At 41.2% G+C, this 16,765-nt stretch overlaps 1 protein-coding gene across 3 annotated transcripts in view; it reads right to left on the reverse strand.

The window, feature by feature from the left end:
- STS (steroid sulfatase) overlaps positions 1-16,765 on the reverse strand; it is a 646,106-nt gene that overhangs the window by 159,715 nt on the left and 469,626 nt on the right. For 2 of the 3 annotated variants that reach the window (XM_037821492.1, XM_037821493.1), the window contains exons 14-15: positions 10,435-10,582; positions 6,401-6,489 (exon numbers count right to left, since the gene is read on the reverse strand). The gene's annotated coding sequence lies outside the window, so the exon portion shown is untranslated. Of the gene's footprint in view, positions 1-6,400; positions 6,490-10,410; positions 10,583-16,765 lie in introns of those variants that run through there. The other variant, XM_037821494.1, reaches the window with a different exon arrangement.

The following is a 16,765-nucleotide window of genomic DNA, read 5'->3' on the forward strand; positions in this document are numbered from 1 at the left end:
ATAGTATCCTCTTATAATTTTTTTAATTTCTTCAGGATCTGCAGTTATGGCACCTTTTTCATTCATTATTTTGTTTATATGGGTCTTCTCTCTTTTTGATTTTGTCAGTCTAGCTAGGGGCTTGTCAATCTTGTTGATCTTCTCAAAGAACCAACTTTTGGTGATATTTATCCTCTCTATTGTTTTTTTGTTCTCTATGTCATTTATTTCTGCTTTAATCCTTGTTATTTCTTTTCTTCTACTTGGTTTAGGATTGGTTTGCTGTTCATTTTCTAGCTTCTTCAGTTGATCCATTAGTTCTTTGATTTTGGCTCTTTCTTCCTTTTTAATATATGCGTTTAGTGCTATAAATTTCCCCCTTAGCACTGCTTTTGCTGCATCCCATAGGTTTTGGTATGTTGTGTTCTCATTTTCATTCGTCTCTATATATTTAGCAATTTCTCTTGCTATTTCTTCTTTAACCCACTGATTGTTTAGGAGTGTGTTGTTTAACCTCCAGGTATTTGTGAATTTTCTAAGTCTCTGATGGTTATTGACTTCTAATTGTTTTCCATTGTGGTCAGAGAATGTGCTTTGAATAATTTCAATCTTTTTAAATTTATTGAGGCTTGTTTTATGTCCCAGCATATGATCTATTCTGGAGAAAGTTCCATGAGCACTAGAAAAGTATGTGTATCCTGGTGATTTGGGATGTAATGTCCTGTAGATGTCTGTTAAATCTAATTCATTTATCAGATTGTTTAGGTTTTCAATTTCCTTATTGGTCTTCTGTCTGGTTGATCTATCTATAGGAGAGAGTGATGTGTTGAAGTCTCCCACAATTATTGTGGAAGCATCAATTGCTTCCTTTAGTTTTGCCAGTGTTTCTCTCATGTATTTTGTGGCACCTTGATTGGGTGCATAGACATTTACGATTGTTATTTCTTCTTGCTGAATTGCCCCTTTTATTAGTATGTAGTGGCCTTCTTTGTCTCTCAAAACATCCCTGCATTTGAAGTCTATTTTATCTGAGATTAATATTGCTACACCTGCTTTCTTTTGGCTGTAGCTTGCATGAAATATTTTTTTCCATCCTTTCACTTTCAGTTTCTTTGTGTCCCTGTGTCTAAGATGAGTCTCTTGTATGCAACATATTGATGGTTCATTTTTTTTGATCCATTCTGCGAATCTATATCTTTTAATTGGGGAGTTTTATCCATTTACATTCAACGTTATAACCGTGAAGGCATTTCTTGAATCAGCCATCTTATCCTTTGGTTTATGTTTGTCATATTTTTCCCCTCTGTCTATTAATATCCTTTATTGTACCCATACCGAATCTCTTTAGTACTGAACCTTTCTCCAAGTCTCTCTGTCCTTTCTTTGTTTCTCTGTCTGTAGGGCTCCCTTTAGTATCTCCAGTAGGGCAGGTCTCTTGTTAGCAAATTCTCTCAGCATTTGTTTGTCTGTGAAAAATTTAAGCTCTCCCTCAAATTTGAAGGAGAGCTTTGCTGGATAAAGTATTCTTGGCTGGAAATTTTTCTCACTCAGAATTTTAAATATATCGTGCCACTGCCTTCTCGCCTCCATGGTGGCTGCTGAGTAGTCACTACTTAGTCTTATGCTGTTTCCTTTGTATGTGGTGAATTGCTTTTCTCTTGCTGCTTTCAGAACATGCTCCTTCTCTTCTGTGTTTGACAGTGTGATCAGTATATGTCTCGGAGTGGGTTTATTTGGATTTATTCTATTTGGGGTTCGCTGAGCATTTATGATTTGTGTATTTATGTTGTTTAGAAGATTTGGGAAGTTTTCCCCAACAATTTCTTTGAATACTCTTCCTAGACCTTTACCCTTTTCTTCCCCTTCTGGGACACCAATGAGTCTTATATTTGGACGTTTCATATTATCTATCATATCCCTGAGGTCCATTTCGATTTTTTCAATTTTTTTCCCCATTCTTTCTTTTATGCTTTCATTTTCCATTCTGTCATCTTCGAGGTCACTGATTCGTTGTTCAACTTCCTCTAGTCTTGTACTATGAGTGTCCAGAATCTTTTTAAGTTGGTCAACAGTTTCTTTAATTTCCATAAGATCCTCCATTTTTTTATTTAGTCTTGCAATGTCTTCTTTATGCTCTTCTAGGGTCTTCTTGATTTCCTTTGTCTCCCGTACTATGGTCTCATTGTTCATCTTTAGTTCTTTGAGTAGCTGCTCTAGGTGCTGTGTCTCTTCTGGTCTTTTGATTTGGGTGCTTGGGCTTGGGTTATCCATATCGTCTGGTTTTTTCGTATGCTTTATAATTTTCTGTTGTTTTTGGCCTCGTGGCATTTGCTGAACTTGATAGGGTTCTTTTAGGATTTGTAGACCAATTGAAGTCCTTATCTCTAATTTATCAGATCTACAGCTTCGTGGAGTACACTTTCTCTAACTAACCAGCAGGTGGCGTCCACGAGCCACCTGTTCTCCACAAGCCAGTTCTCCCCTGCTTAGCCTTTTTGGTGAGTGGGAGAGTGAGTCTTGTGGGGTCCAATTGGTGTACCAAGCTTGTGTGTGTAGTTGGTGTTGCCTGCCCTGTATATGGGGCGTGTTTCTGGGCAGTCAGGGAGGGGGGGTGGCTCTAACAATCAAATCTCCCTGGTGATCCTAGAGTTTTAAGGCTGCTGCAATAGTCTAATCCTTCAGTTCAGTCCTCCCACAGTTTGTCTCTGCCACTGACCACCCACAAGTCCTTGGTTTTGGCGTATGGCTCCTGAGACTTGCAAGTGGGCCCCTCTTCCAGGCTGTGCACCCCCTGGTCCTCTGTTGAGGGATGACTGTGCTATGTCACGGGTGAGTGCCGTCCCCCCAGGGCAGTTCTGGGCTGCTGGGCTGTGTAGGGAGGCTCCCAGTCTGCTCAAATGATGGCTGAATGGGGCTTTGTTAATTCACACTGCTCCACCTTCCCAACTCTGGGACAATCAGCTGAGGTTGCAGGGAAGGCTAATGTCCACGCCCAGTTTTGTGGTGTGTGCCTGTTATTTGAAGCACTTCCGTCACACTGGGTTGTCTGGGGCAGTTCTGGGCTATGGGGCTGGCGATGGGCAGGAGTGTTTCCTGTCCACCAGGATGATGGCTGTGAGCGGACACCCCCCTTTTCTTGGGAAGTTGTGGTGTTTAGTGAATTTTCTCAGCCACTGGATTATTGCGTTTTGTCTCAGAGCTCTCCTAGTTCTGCTCTTGACTTGACCTGCCCAAATTGCAGGTCTTTGAAGCTTTCTGTATTGGGCTTCTTAGAGTAATTGTTTTAGAAAAAGAAAAAAGGATTAAAAAAAAAAAAAAAAAAAGGGCCCTCCTCAGAGATCTAATGGGTTATTGAAATGCTAAGAGACAAAGCAACCAGGGCCATTAAGGAAAAGTCCACAGGGCAGAGAGATCAGCTTTTCTCCGGGATTTGCATATGCGCCTCAGGGCCTGAGCTCCGGCCTGGGCTCTGCCCTTCCCCCTTCTATGTTCACCAGAACTCCAAAAATCCTCCGCTTTTATTTTGGAGTTTTTCGTGTTGTTTTTTTTTTCTATGCCTGTCTCCTCTCTGCTGGGCTGGCTGCTCTCAGATTCTCTGGTGTCTGGTCTCCGTCTATCTATGGTTGGAGTTTGGATCAGCAGAATGAGTTTCCGATAAGGGCTGCCACTGCAGTTCTCCCTTCTCCTTCCCGGAGCCGACAGCCCCTCCTCCCACGGGACTGAGCCTGGCAGGGAGGGGCGCGGGTCCCCTGGCCGCAAAAACTTACAGATTTCGCTGATCTCAGCAGTTCCACGTTTTCATGAGTGTTGTATGAAGTATGCCCAAAGTCAGATTGCTCTGTGGTGTCCAGTCCATGCAGTTCCTGGCTTTCTACCTACTTTCCTGGAGGAGTAACTAAAACATACAGCTCACCAGTCTGCCATCTTCTCTATCTCCTCTGTCTTTTAAAGTACTTGGAATACATCTACAAATTTAAAGAATGGTATTTTAATATTAGTACTTCCTTTCAAATTTCTTTCTATCTTGTACTTTATTCCAGTGACTCAAGATTCTTTTGTCAACTGCCTTTCTTAATGAATGCCCCCCTTAGGAAGAAGTCACTGATGAATGAATGCAAAGACAACAAAATACTTAGCACTCTCAGCAGTGGTTCAGGTTTCTCCTTTTCTCCTTATTTTGCATGAAGACCACCAAAGCAGGTCCTCTTTAAACCTGGCTATGACCCAAAGGGTCTTGATGGCTGGTTGCCCCTGCCTCCATGGGAGATGATATGCAAATGATGCAGCCCTCAGTCCTGGGGTGGGGGTGGGGATGAGGCAGAACTTGCTTTACAGCAGGGGCTGCAAAGAGTTAAATTTCTCAAATCAGAAAAGAGCAGATGCTTCAAAAATGCTCTCCTCTGGGCTAACCCTCATAGTGTACCTGCTGCTCTGTCTCCTTTCCCCAACCCCATAGTCTCCCGCTTTGGGTGGAGCATAGAAAACCAGGGTTGGGGTTCTGGCCACATGGAGTCAAAGAAAACTCACCAGGATTCTACCTGCCTCTCTGACTTGACTTTCCTCTTCCCTTTTCCTCCTCTTTGCATCCAATGAAAATGAGAGTACCAGGTGAGATGGGTTAATGGGCACCCCCTGCCCACCTTCTGGTTGGTCCCACACATCTCCCATCTCTTTCCATGTTTGACCAGCACAGGGACATTGGAAGGGCTCGGCTCCTGCCTGCACATCTTTAACTGAGATAAAAGATTCTGATCCATCTGCTCAGTGGTGGATAAATGTTTGAGTAGTTCAGCCCAGGGCATGCTCACCGTTAGAGTGTCTTAGCATTCAAACTAAGGGAAGTCACCGGGACAGGACGTAGCACCAATAATGACAAAACCTAGCATGAATACTTCCTCATACCATATTAGCCCACCTTCAGAACACATTCCTTTATTCAGAAGATGTTAGTCAGAGTTTGGGTTATCTACTCCATTTCCCTTTTTACAACAAATGATTTTTCTCAACCTTCCAACTCCCTATATAAATACACCTTTTTCTCTAAATAAAAAATTTTTTTTTCATCATTCCACACATCAAACCTACACACCATGGAAAAGTCTGCTGTGGGTAAGAATATTTAAAGAAAATGCCTTAGGCCCCGAAGAAGGTATTTTAAAAAGGTTTTGAGCAGTATCTACATCTTTGGAATTAGTGTGTGGTCTACAAGTTGACTACTTTGGAAGGTAATGTTCATTTGGGCAGAGGGGATCTGGCGGGATTTTTGTTTTCTAGACAATAAAAAGTAAACCTACATCACACACAAAAACAGCATATTTCTTTACACCCACAATTTGCATTATTTGCACATTCTGAGATGTATCTAATATTATTTTAATCTCAAAACCTAATATTATGGCCTACTGGTTTTATTTCTCTTTTCCTCCTGATCTATAGCTTTTTGTAACTATTATCAACTCCAGAAGACATCCTTTTTTCCCCAATACCCAAAATTATTAATAAATATGTCAAGGGAAAAAAACTAGCATTGACCCTTTCATCAGCTTGACTGTTGCTTAATTCAATACAAATGCATATTATTGACGTTCACATTGGTTTCCAGTAGGTGCACCACTTTGGAAGAAGCTAGTTTGTTCCTTTCTGCAGGGAGGCAGAATGGATGGTGCAGCGGCCAGCACAAGTGAGTGGGAGTTTAGAGGCAGGAGGCCACCATCCAACCTCTCCTTCTCTTGGTCTCCTCATCTATCCCAGAAAAGGAAGGGCTGGGATAAAGACCTTCAAGGTCCCTTCTATTTCAGAAACCAGTGCTAATGTGCTCCTTTTCACAGGCCAGGTACAGGGGGCCTTGCAACTAGAAATCAAAACAGGAATTTTCCTGCCTGGGTTTGCACAGCACTGGAGAAGTCAGCTTTTCTTTCATTTTGATGGAAAGACGCTGGGTGAGATGCCAGAAATGCCAAAAGGAGGCAAGATGTATCTCTGGGGCCAGAGCCTTTGATTCTCTCCTCACTTTCACCATTGAACCTTCCCTGGGCCATTTTTAAAGGAGATAACGTGAAGAGACTGAGTATTGAAAAGTTCCTATTCAATTCAAGTATGAGAACCAATAAACAAGACAAATAGAATTTCTGCAGTGTCTCCTCCAAGCTCTTTGATTATAAAATCCCTTTTAAGGTAAGCCTTATTATTTCCCTTGCAGCCAATGAGACACACCAGGCTTAACAATGGTAAGTGACTTGCACAAAAGCACTTGCTTCTTCCTCAGTCGGCGTTCATGCCCCACAGCTACACCAAGGAGTAGCTCAGATGGGTTTTAGAACACACACCCCCCCCACCAAAGACACCACCAAATACACAATTTTTAGCCACCAAAAAACTAGGTGCTTGCTATGCAAACATCACTTCTAAGTAGCCCCCCTACCTTTACTTCTATCAGGTTGATGCTTCTAAACTCCTTCAGGTGGAAATCCTGGAGTCTCCACAACTCACATCAGATCAGTTTAGTTCTCCCTTTCAAAAAAAAAGGTAAATTCCTGAGCCCCCATTTCAAAACTGAACCGTAGCAGGATGGGACCCCCAAATATGCATTTTTAACTGGAAAGCCAGGTGATTCTTTGAACAGTAATGTTTGAACACTACCGCTCCACATCATTTTAGGTTCTAACAGATTGGAGTGAGGTGGGTAGAAGGGTGTTTGGCTGTGGAAATACAAAGAGTGTGTAATCAACATATGACCTGTTTTTCTCTACCACCCGCTGACAGATGGAGCACAGCACAGTAACTCTTTAGCCAACATGTGGCCTGTGAACCAGTAGCCTCAACATCACCCAGGAGCTTGTTAAAAATATCGACTATTGAGCTCGTCCGCAAACCTACTGAATAATAATCTACATTTTGATGAGGTCCCCAGTTGATTTGTGTGCACATTAAATTTTGAAAAGTGCTGGGAGAGGGGAGGAACATGGCATAAATATAACTATTCACCCCAAATCCCACCCTCCCCAACCCAATGGAGAAAGAAACAAATATTTACACAGTATCTACTGCATGTCACATGGTTTACCAGGAACACTTTGTAAACCTCGGCAGTTATTTCTTTCTAAATTCACCAAAATATCCTGGGTGGAACAATTTGCTCAAATAGGTTGAGTGATTTGCTGGAATTGATACAGCTTATAAAGGACAGAGAAATGTTTTTAACCTCAAATTAACCTCACTCTAATGCTCCTGTTTTTCCCACAATGAGCCAAACAAAAGGAAGCCCACGGGCAAGGATCCAGTTTTTATACAACAATCTCACAGTAGACTCAGCAGCCTGGCCTCTGTGCTGGAAAGAGTTAACTCAGGAGGCCTGGTTTCCTCAAACCTTGCACATTCTCAGTTTTCTTGACTAACCCCTGGCTGGCTCCTAGGAATTGAGTTCTTGGCAGGTTCCAACAGAAAGAGTGTTTTGCATGCTGGATGTTCAGGCTTGTCTAGATAGCTGTGCAAGCCATGTGATTTCTGGTAAGCAAGCATCTGCTTTTCTTCTAGGGGTCTGCAGCTTTAGAAACTGTGCTCAGCCACACAGGCCCCAGGTACCTGATTCTCAATAAAACCCTACAATTTTGAGGCTCAAGTATGCTTTCCTGGTAGACACCACTTTGTGCACGTCATTACAATTCATCGCTGCAGCATTTCAGTGTGTCCTGTGAATCTCCACCTGGAGAGAACTCCTGGAAGCTTGTGCCTGGTTTCCTCCAAACTTTGCCCCGTGTGCCCTTTCTCTTTGCTAACTTTGCTTTGTGTCCTTTCACTATAATAAACCACAAGTGTGAGCGTAACAACCTCTGAGTCCTAGGGAATCACTGGACATGGAAGTGGTCTTGTGTACCCCAACCCACCACCTTCCCCTTCAAGAGACTGCTCTTTCTTTGTCTGGGTCTCTCATAGGCCTCCTGACATGATGACGTGGCAGAAGTTATACTTTTCTACAAGACAAGAGACCTGTCTTCAATTCTCTTCTCTTCCACAAACCAGCACTGAGATCCTGAGCAAGTCAGGCTTCTTAGGTGTGGGTGCCTGATTGGCAAGATGATTTGCAGCCAGAAGACCTGAGCTTGTTTCCTGACGACTAGTAAACTCTGTGACTTAAACTCACGAAGCCTCAGAGCCTTCAGCTATAAGATGAGAGCAATGTCCTAGGTGTCTTCTCGGACTTTCTCCACCTCCTAGCCGCCCTTTACCTGCCAAGTAAGGGGCTGGGTAACTTCACTGTGAGCAGGCTTCAACACTCCATGCCAATTCACATCTGAAAGACCCTTCAGTTTTGCCATTTCCCCCAACTCTCTGTAGATTTTTCTGTCTTCTATCAACACATTTATCTATACAAAAGTCTGTGGGCTCAAGGAGAGTGAACCACAAAAGTCCTAAAATTCCATATTTGCAATTGCTTTTAAGGATCATCCAGCCCAGTCTCTCTGTTGATGATCTTGCCTTTGACTTCATTCCAAGCAGATTTTCTTCCCCCTTTGCTTGAATGCTCCCTGGGAAGGAGGACTCACTACCACCCATGGCAGTGCAACCCCTGCAGATATCACTGACTCTTAACCAAAGCTTGCCTACATTGGTGTGAAATCTGGCTTTCTGTTATTCCCTCAACAAGTTTTAGTTTTTCTTCATGGGGCACCATGGAAAGCTGTTCTGGCATTTTTGAGTGTGCGTCTGACACTGTGCCATGCATTTTGAATAGGTGCTCACAATGACTGTGGGAACTGAGTGTTATCATCATTTCTAGTTTTACAGATGAGAAAAAGATCCAGAGAGCATCTAAAGAGCAGAGCTGGAAGGAAACCCAATCCTCTGCTACTGCAAAGCTTACAGGGGATTTCTTTCCCACCTCACCAGGTTGTCCAATTCTCTCCCCTCTGATAAGTGTCTGTATGTGGACTCACATCTCTCTCTAGGCCATTTTTCCTCCAAGCTCAAGAGTCTCAGATCCTTCCATATTACCAATTTAGCCACTCTGATATATTAGGGTCATGTCTCCTTTCTTTTAGACACTATCCTCTGGGAATGAAGCCTGAGCTCCAATCATCTATTTTTTGAGTCACTTCATAATCTACTTACTACCTAAGATATTTGCAGTACTGTTTGCCCTTCATGCCCTGCTACAGATCCACAGTCCATTTTGTTTTAAAGTTCATTTTGGGCCACCTGAGGACAGGATGGGGCCTTCACACCCTCTAAGCTTCATCCTGTAAGACGGGATTCCTAGTTCCAGTCTGTCAATATCTCTTGGATTCCAACAAGTTGATGTGAGACAAGACTGGAAATGTACAAGCAGACCTTTTGAAAACAAAGGGGAACTGTGAAATTCTCCACAAAGAGCTAGAAATAAAAATGTCTGCAGACTAACAAAGTGCTGGTTTCTGATCCTAACTTCATCTGACGTTGAGCTAAAATGGCTGGCACTGTTTGCAAGCTCCTAGCCTCCAGGTGCCTTTGCCTCTAAACAAAGTCATAACCCTTCTTTTCTGAGGCGAACTTGACTTGGCACTGCTTCTATAACATTCAAGCTTTATTCCTCCTGCAGTTGCTTCCCTCTCCAATCTGCAGCTCCAGGACAATCTCTACATAGCATCTCCCCTCTGCCACTGTGTTTTGTCCCCGAGGTCCCTGAGATTGAACATTTCCTTCCTAGGTTTCAGGCCATCTTGTACTGGCTTTGAACATGTCCTTGATGCTTTCCTAGAGGAACATATGACCTTGTCTCTCTTGATTCCTGTTGGTAGGAAGCTGTGTAAGTCCTGATTCAGTCTGCTGAGATATCGGTGATCTCTCTAAGTAGTGTGTCACTTGAAAGCTCTATGATCCTAGTTTGTGTCTTCCCATTCAACCTGCTGCTAGTAATGGCGGGGCAGGATACCCTGAAACCCAAGACGTACCCTACTGCTGTTGGTGTATTAATGCCCACCCTTTAGGATGAACATTTAGAGAGCTATTTGTTGGCCTACTTTAGCCCATGTTTTCCTATCTTGCCTCTGACAATTTGCAATCCAAGTGCAGTAGCAGATTAGTAAACCACTGAAGCAGATCTTGAGCCCTGCCCAAAGTACAGGGACCAGAAAAGAGTAAAACTTAGCCAAAAATATTCAAGTATAAGTTCATCCAAAATGTGTCCACCTCTTCTGTCTCAATAGATGTGTGAGCTGTGAGAAAGAGAGTAGCATTCAAGTGGGATGGGAGAAAGAAAGATGGGATAGTTTGGGGGAACGTTAGTGTATTAGTTAGGGTTCTCTAGGGAAACAGAGTCAAGAGCAGATATCTGTAAATCTAGATATTTTGAGTCTAGTGCATCTCAAGCTGTTGATGCCAGTTCTCAAACTGTTTAAGACAGTGAGATTTAGCATTAGAACAGTTTATTGCAATCTCTGACATCCCTGTGCTCACCAAGATTGTGATGTCACTGCCTACCAATGGCATGTAGCGTTGATGCTTTGTCTAGCAAAAGGCTGTCATGGTGCAGCTGCAAAGCCAGGACAACTTTCTGGAACAGTTGATCTGATTAAGAAGTATGCAGAGTATAAATCAAATCTCCACTTCCTTTACCCAGAGAGACTTGCTGTGGAAACAAACAAACAAACAAAACGTTAGTTCTACTAAACAGTGCTTACTGGCACATTAAAAACTGTGAATACAAAAAAGCTACTGTGTAAATTTGAGATAATTCTCCTTATCTTGTGATAATAGAGAAGATGATCATAAACAACTATTATTGAATGCTGAAATAGAATGGTAATTTAGGGGAAATTTTTACTGAGACTTCAAATTATGGAGTAAACTCTTAGTGTTTCTGCAAGATAGGCACCCTGCAAAATTTCTAGAAGATTCTCAGAAAGTTGTTGACTCACTGGTGCCAGGTATTGAATTGTTTGTCACAGACACTGAGATTAAGCATTAGGAAATATTATACAATTTTATAGGCTGAGACATCCTGCTAGGTTTCCTACCTTGAAATGGGCAACTGAGAGTTAATTAAGTGTATGCTATCTTTGGTATTTTTAATGACCTTAATACTCTTATATAAAGGAATTCAGAGTATTTTTCTGCATTAGATAGGATTGATGTGTAAAAATGAAATTAGAACCCTGGAAATACAGAGTTTCTACAGAATGTTAAGATGTATTCTATAATTTGATAATTATCAAAGAAGTAGATAATGTTCTTAATATTCAACATCTGATAACAGTTACCACCAAGAACCTTACAAATTTCATAGAGGGCTTCCCGTTTTATTTGACATTAAAAGAAGAGCATGGCATAGGAAATTCATGGATTGAGAATCAACTCCTTCATGGAAAGATAATTAAATTTAACTAAAGCTTTACAGGAAAATCATTGCAACTGGCTACTGGTTAAAGATTGAAGATGGATTTTGAAAAGACAGCATCTCTTGCCTCATTTTTGATGAAATTAAAAAATAAATATCCTAAGGCAGCTGAAATTGCTTTAACATTCCATACTCTATTCCAAGCAACATATTTCCATAACACTAGTCTATCTCCTATGATTAAAATAAAACAATTGAGATAAACAGTATCCCGTTTGAGTAGCACTGTCCTCTATTCAATCTAGATTAGAGACTTGAACAGCAAGAAGCAGGCATATTTGGAATATTAGAATTTTGAATATTTTCTTGGTGTGATTTATACCCACAGGGTACATATAGGCAATTTCATATGGATAAAAACTATTTCCATCATAACTTTGACTTTGTGATTGTCAAATGACAAGACAGGCCAGTCACTGTCAACCATCTACGCACACTTTCAAAGAACAATGCGAACGGTTTATATCCTTTTTCCTATGTTATATTTATCTGAATTCAATCGCTGAAATGTAGTTTTATGTCAATTGAAACTAGATTTAAAAATCAGGGCTTGTATTTTGAATGTCTTTTTTCAGTCCATTTTTCATTAGTTCCATTTTAATATATTGTATGATTGTATCTTGACCAATTGGAAGTTATAAAAAACATACTGTTCAGCAAAAAGAAGTTGATAAGCACAGACAGAGTTAGACCAGCCTTCTATGTCCAGGTAAGTGAGATGCAGAGAAAGCAGTGAGCTAATTTACTAAGCAAATGGATCAAGTAATGCTGGGTGTTAACCCAATGCACTTTTATGGATAACATTAATATTATTACAATATGAAAAGCATATGTGGCTAATTTGGACATTATATGGGAAGATTCATGATCATTACTATTATTTTGATATATATACCCACTCATTGGAGTAGAGTTTTCGATTTTTAATCAGAGGATACAACATTTTGTATTCTTTTCCATTCGATAAGTTACAAATGTTTTAAATATTGCCACATAATTCTCTTTCCTGTCACTTTAATGATTACTTAAAATGTCACAAATTTATTATTTTTTCATAGAGAATATAAAGTAGATATTTAATTGAGAAGATGTTCTATGGTAAACATTCAGATTTGTCTACTGCTTTCTACCATAAAAAAAAAGGGAAGTACCTCATACCATATATAATAGTTTCCCATATTTTATATCATTTTCTCTGCACAGCTTGCACAGATCTTTCCCCCTGCATGAATTGTTTCCTCACGTTTATAACTGGTGCATTCAGCAAACCAGTAGCAGCATAACAAAACCTGTGTGTTAACATCGTCAACCCTGGCGCGTTGTTCCAAACTCACGAAGCCGGATATTAAATTTGGGTGTGGGCGGAGTTCAGGAGCGACACAATGGCAAACTGAGGCCAGAAGCCATGAGAAAAGGCAGTTTGCTACCCCTAGGTCCCAGAGGGAGGGGGTGGGCACTGGGGGCCGGCGGGAGGCGCCAGCGGCTCAGGGCGCAGCCAGCGGGTCGGGGGCGCACGGGCAGAGCCAGAGGGTCCCGGGCCGGCGCCTCCACCGCGCGGGGCAGGAGGTCACTCGGTTTCCCACGGGAGTCAAGGATCGGCTGGCTTAGAGCAAAGGCACGCGGAGAGGGAAGGGACGGGGTCCTTGGGCAGTAGGGTAGTGAGCTTATCCTTTGGGAGCAGCTGTGGGTTTGGGGTGGAGGAGGCCCCAGGTGCAAGGCTCTGGGGAAGTTTATGCCCAGGGCTGGAAGAGGCTTATTAATGAGGCCAAAGGTCAGCGTCCAGGCAAGTGGCTCAGCCAAAGGGAGAGGGACTGAGGCAACACAAAATAAATTTGACAGTAATATCATGCATATGGTTAAATCAAATAATACAGATTAAAAGAAAAACGTTTTGGATCCCAAAATATTGGTGCAAAATTAATAAACCCTTCCTTGCAGTCCAGATGCTCCACCCATACTATGCCATTTATACCCCAAGTGGCTATGTATTATGTAAAATCAAGAAGGATTTAGGGGAAACAATTGAACAGAAATAAAAACAAAACAAAACAATTCCACGCATATATTCTCTAAATGAGAGGCCTCCGTCTATGATTGCATTGAGAATTTCCAAGAAAAATGAACAAACATGAACTACTCTTGTTCAACAATGTTGTTCTTGCTTCATTTATTTTTATTAATGTCATCCACTAAATTATTCAAACTGAATTTCATACTGTTCTAAAAGGTAAGGTGCAGAATACACTGAAAAATTGATGATTGATTAAATGTGAATTCAGCCTCAAGTTCTACTGGAGCTCTGTTGCAAACTAGGTAAGACCCCCAGGTTTCTTATGAACATGTCTGCGTTAGCAAATTATAATTAAGTTTTTGCTTAAAACAAGCTGTGAAGGGATATTTTGCATCTAACCAAAAAAGTATTCATTTGTCTACTGGGAAATATTCCATTATCCCTGCTCAACCATCGAGGGATTCTTTGAAGACAATTACTAAGAAAATTACTTCATACCATCTTTGTTCTCACTTCTGATCCATCTCCAACCTCTCACACTAGCATTATATAAAATGAGGAGTATTATACAACGTTAATACTAGTACGAGTTACTACAAAAGTCACATTTTATACATTTAATGAAAGTACAATGTAAAGCAATACTGGAAATTGATTTTAGCATCTTGCATCCCCAACCCCATTATTTGCAAATACACTATATGAAAAATTTATATTCAGTTTTAAATCATCAAGTTAGTGAATATTTAAGGTGGTGACTCAATTCTCTTCTCCATTCCTGGAGAGGACAGCAATAGCTTTATTGATATTAAATTAAAGGAACAACAGTTTTATTAGTTTAGCAGCCAGCAAATGATGACTCACGTTTCCAAATCAATATTTAACAAGCGGATTGTTTTCTATGACACTCGTACTGGGAGACGGTGGAAGGCGTGCCTCTCTGAGAATCTCCACAGCTGAGCCCGGTATAAATAGTCTCCCCACATCCCATGAGGTCCAGTCTTGGGAGATGTAGGTGGGCTACACAAGCAGAGAGGCTAGATGATGTGAGTGACAAATTCAGACTTCCCAGAGGAGCTAGGTTTCTTGATCTCCAAGCCAGTCCCCAAAGCCATGAAGGATTTCTAAGTGGATTTGGGAGCAATTCAGTGGGATAATTTCGTCTTCATTCCAGCCTAAATTAGACCTTTACAGCTGATGTAGGTGGACTTGACTCTCCTGCGAAATCCAGAGCAAGAAGAAGAAAGTTCACCAGAACAAAGGCACATTGGCCTTTGCATCCCAATGAAGAAGTCAGTTAAACGGTCAGTGGGAATTGGTTACAGTCGATTGTTGGGGAAAGGCAAGGGCAGTGGAAACACAAACAAGACGGCTTTGCTTGCCTGATCCTGCCTATTTCCATTAAATGGAATAATCCATTATCTTCTCCATCCAAAGCATTTCACTCTTAAGATGAAATCAATCGCCAGGAAAAATAAAAGGGCATGTCAATTCATGTGTAAATTAAACCCATTCTGTTCCCTTTCTAATCCATCAGAAATTGAGAAACAAGTAAAATTTTATTGAGTCTACATTTTTTTTGTTTGTTTGTTTTCTTTTTATTGGAAATGCACATTTTACTACATATTTATTTAGGAAACAGTGTATGACTGGAGGGCTTTTTGGAATACTGCGTTCTAGCAAATTGCTTAGTAGAGCTATAATAGATGCATGTAGCTATGACAGTATGAACAAATGCTTCTTTTGGCTCAGCTAGAGATTGGCAGAAATCACCACTGATGAGCTAATTATTCAGTAAAGCATATCAGTCATTACAGGTGCTAAAGAAGCTAGATGGGCACGCATCTACCTGTCCCTCCTGCTTCTGCAAAGGTGTGTTCAAGGTAAAATCTGAGGACTTGGCTGATTATGATTATTGTCATGTGTTTGAGAAGTAGAATCATTGCAAACTCAAAGGGAACAGTAAGTATCCAGGGAACAGAAAAAATATTTGTATAAGATAAAACATAAGAAAATACATTTTATTTTACCTTTAATTTTTAAGCAGGTCATGTGTTCAAGGAGATGAAAAATAAAATAGGCCCTGTCCCTCAATACCCTAGCTCCCATCACCTCCCTCCATCTCATTATCACTTTTAAGAGATTCTCATGTATTCTCTCAGAATATTAATAAGCAAATCCAAGGAAAAAAATCAATGCTTCATTGGTAATGCATGTTGTTAAAGGGGATGACATGGTCCTTTTATGATATTACAAGTCATCTCTTTATTCTCTGATTCTGAAGTAGAGAAAAAGAGCAAAAACCATTTAAATTACTTTGCGATTATGAACAGAGGACAGTCATTAAATAGGACCCACACCAAATGCCCCTTTTACCCCAAACAGAAGACAGAGCTGCCCTCACTGGTAGGGGATGTAGATTTTATTAAACCAACGTGCCAGTGTGGATGTATTATGGCCCCCAAAATGCCATGTTCTTTAATGCAATCTTGTGGGGGCAGACATATTAATGTTGCTTAGGTTGGAATACTTTGATTGTTTCCATGGTGATGTGACTCAATCAACTGTGAGTGAAATGTTTGACTGGATAATTTCCATGGAGATATGAACTCTGCCCATTCAGGATGGGTCTTCATTTAATCACTGGAGTCCTATAAAAGAGCTCACAAACAGAAGAACCTCAGTGCTGCAGCTTAGAGAGACATTTTGAAGATGGCCATTGAAAGCTGATACTGACATTTTGGAGAATGCCATTTTGAAATGCAACCTGGGAGCAAGCAGACGCCAGCCATGTGCCTTCTGAGCTAACAGAGGTTTTCCAGACGCCATCGGCCATCCTCCAGGGAAGGTACCCTATTGTTGATGCCTTACCTTGGACACTGTATGGCCTTAAGACTGTAACTGTGTAACCAAATAAACCCCCTTTGTAAAAGCCAATCCATTTCTGGTGTTTTGCAAAACGGCAGCATTAGCAAACTGGAACAATCACTATTTAATCCTGGCTAACATCTCACCTGGCCTGAGCCAAGGCATCAGGTTGAAGGAGCAGGTCTGCCATCAAAAATGCACATAGCAGAATACACACACCCATTCTGAAGCCCCATGCACTCAGAAACAAGATGAGATGGCAGGACATGGCTCAAGAATCCCAAGGAGGCCATGTGCTAGCTAAACTTAGGAAGGCTTCATCATTTTTGAACAACTTCCATCAAGCCATATTTTTGGCTTTGTGCTTTGTAGGGTATTTCCAGGGTCACCTTGGAGGTAGCTTCTTTCTTTCCCACCTTAGTAGCAATTTGTCAGCAGGAGATGTGGGTGCAGTGGGTCAGATGTTTTCCACTAGGCAACTCTAAATTATGGAGTAAATAATGGTTTCAGGTAGGGTGGACGCTAACTGAATATCT

Source organism: Choloepus didactylus, chromosome X (assembly GCF_015220235.1).
Source record: "Choloepus didactylus isolate mChoDid1 chromosome X, mChoDid1.pri, whole genome shotgun sequence".
Classification (NCBI taxonomy): domain Eukaryota; kingdom Metazoa; phylum Chordata; class Mammalia; order Pilosa; family Megalonychidae; genus Choloepus; species Choloepus didactylus.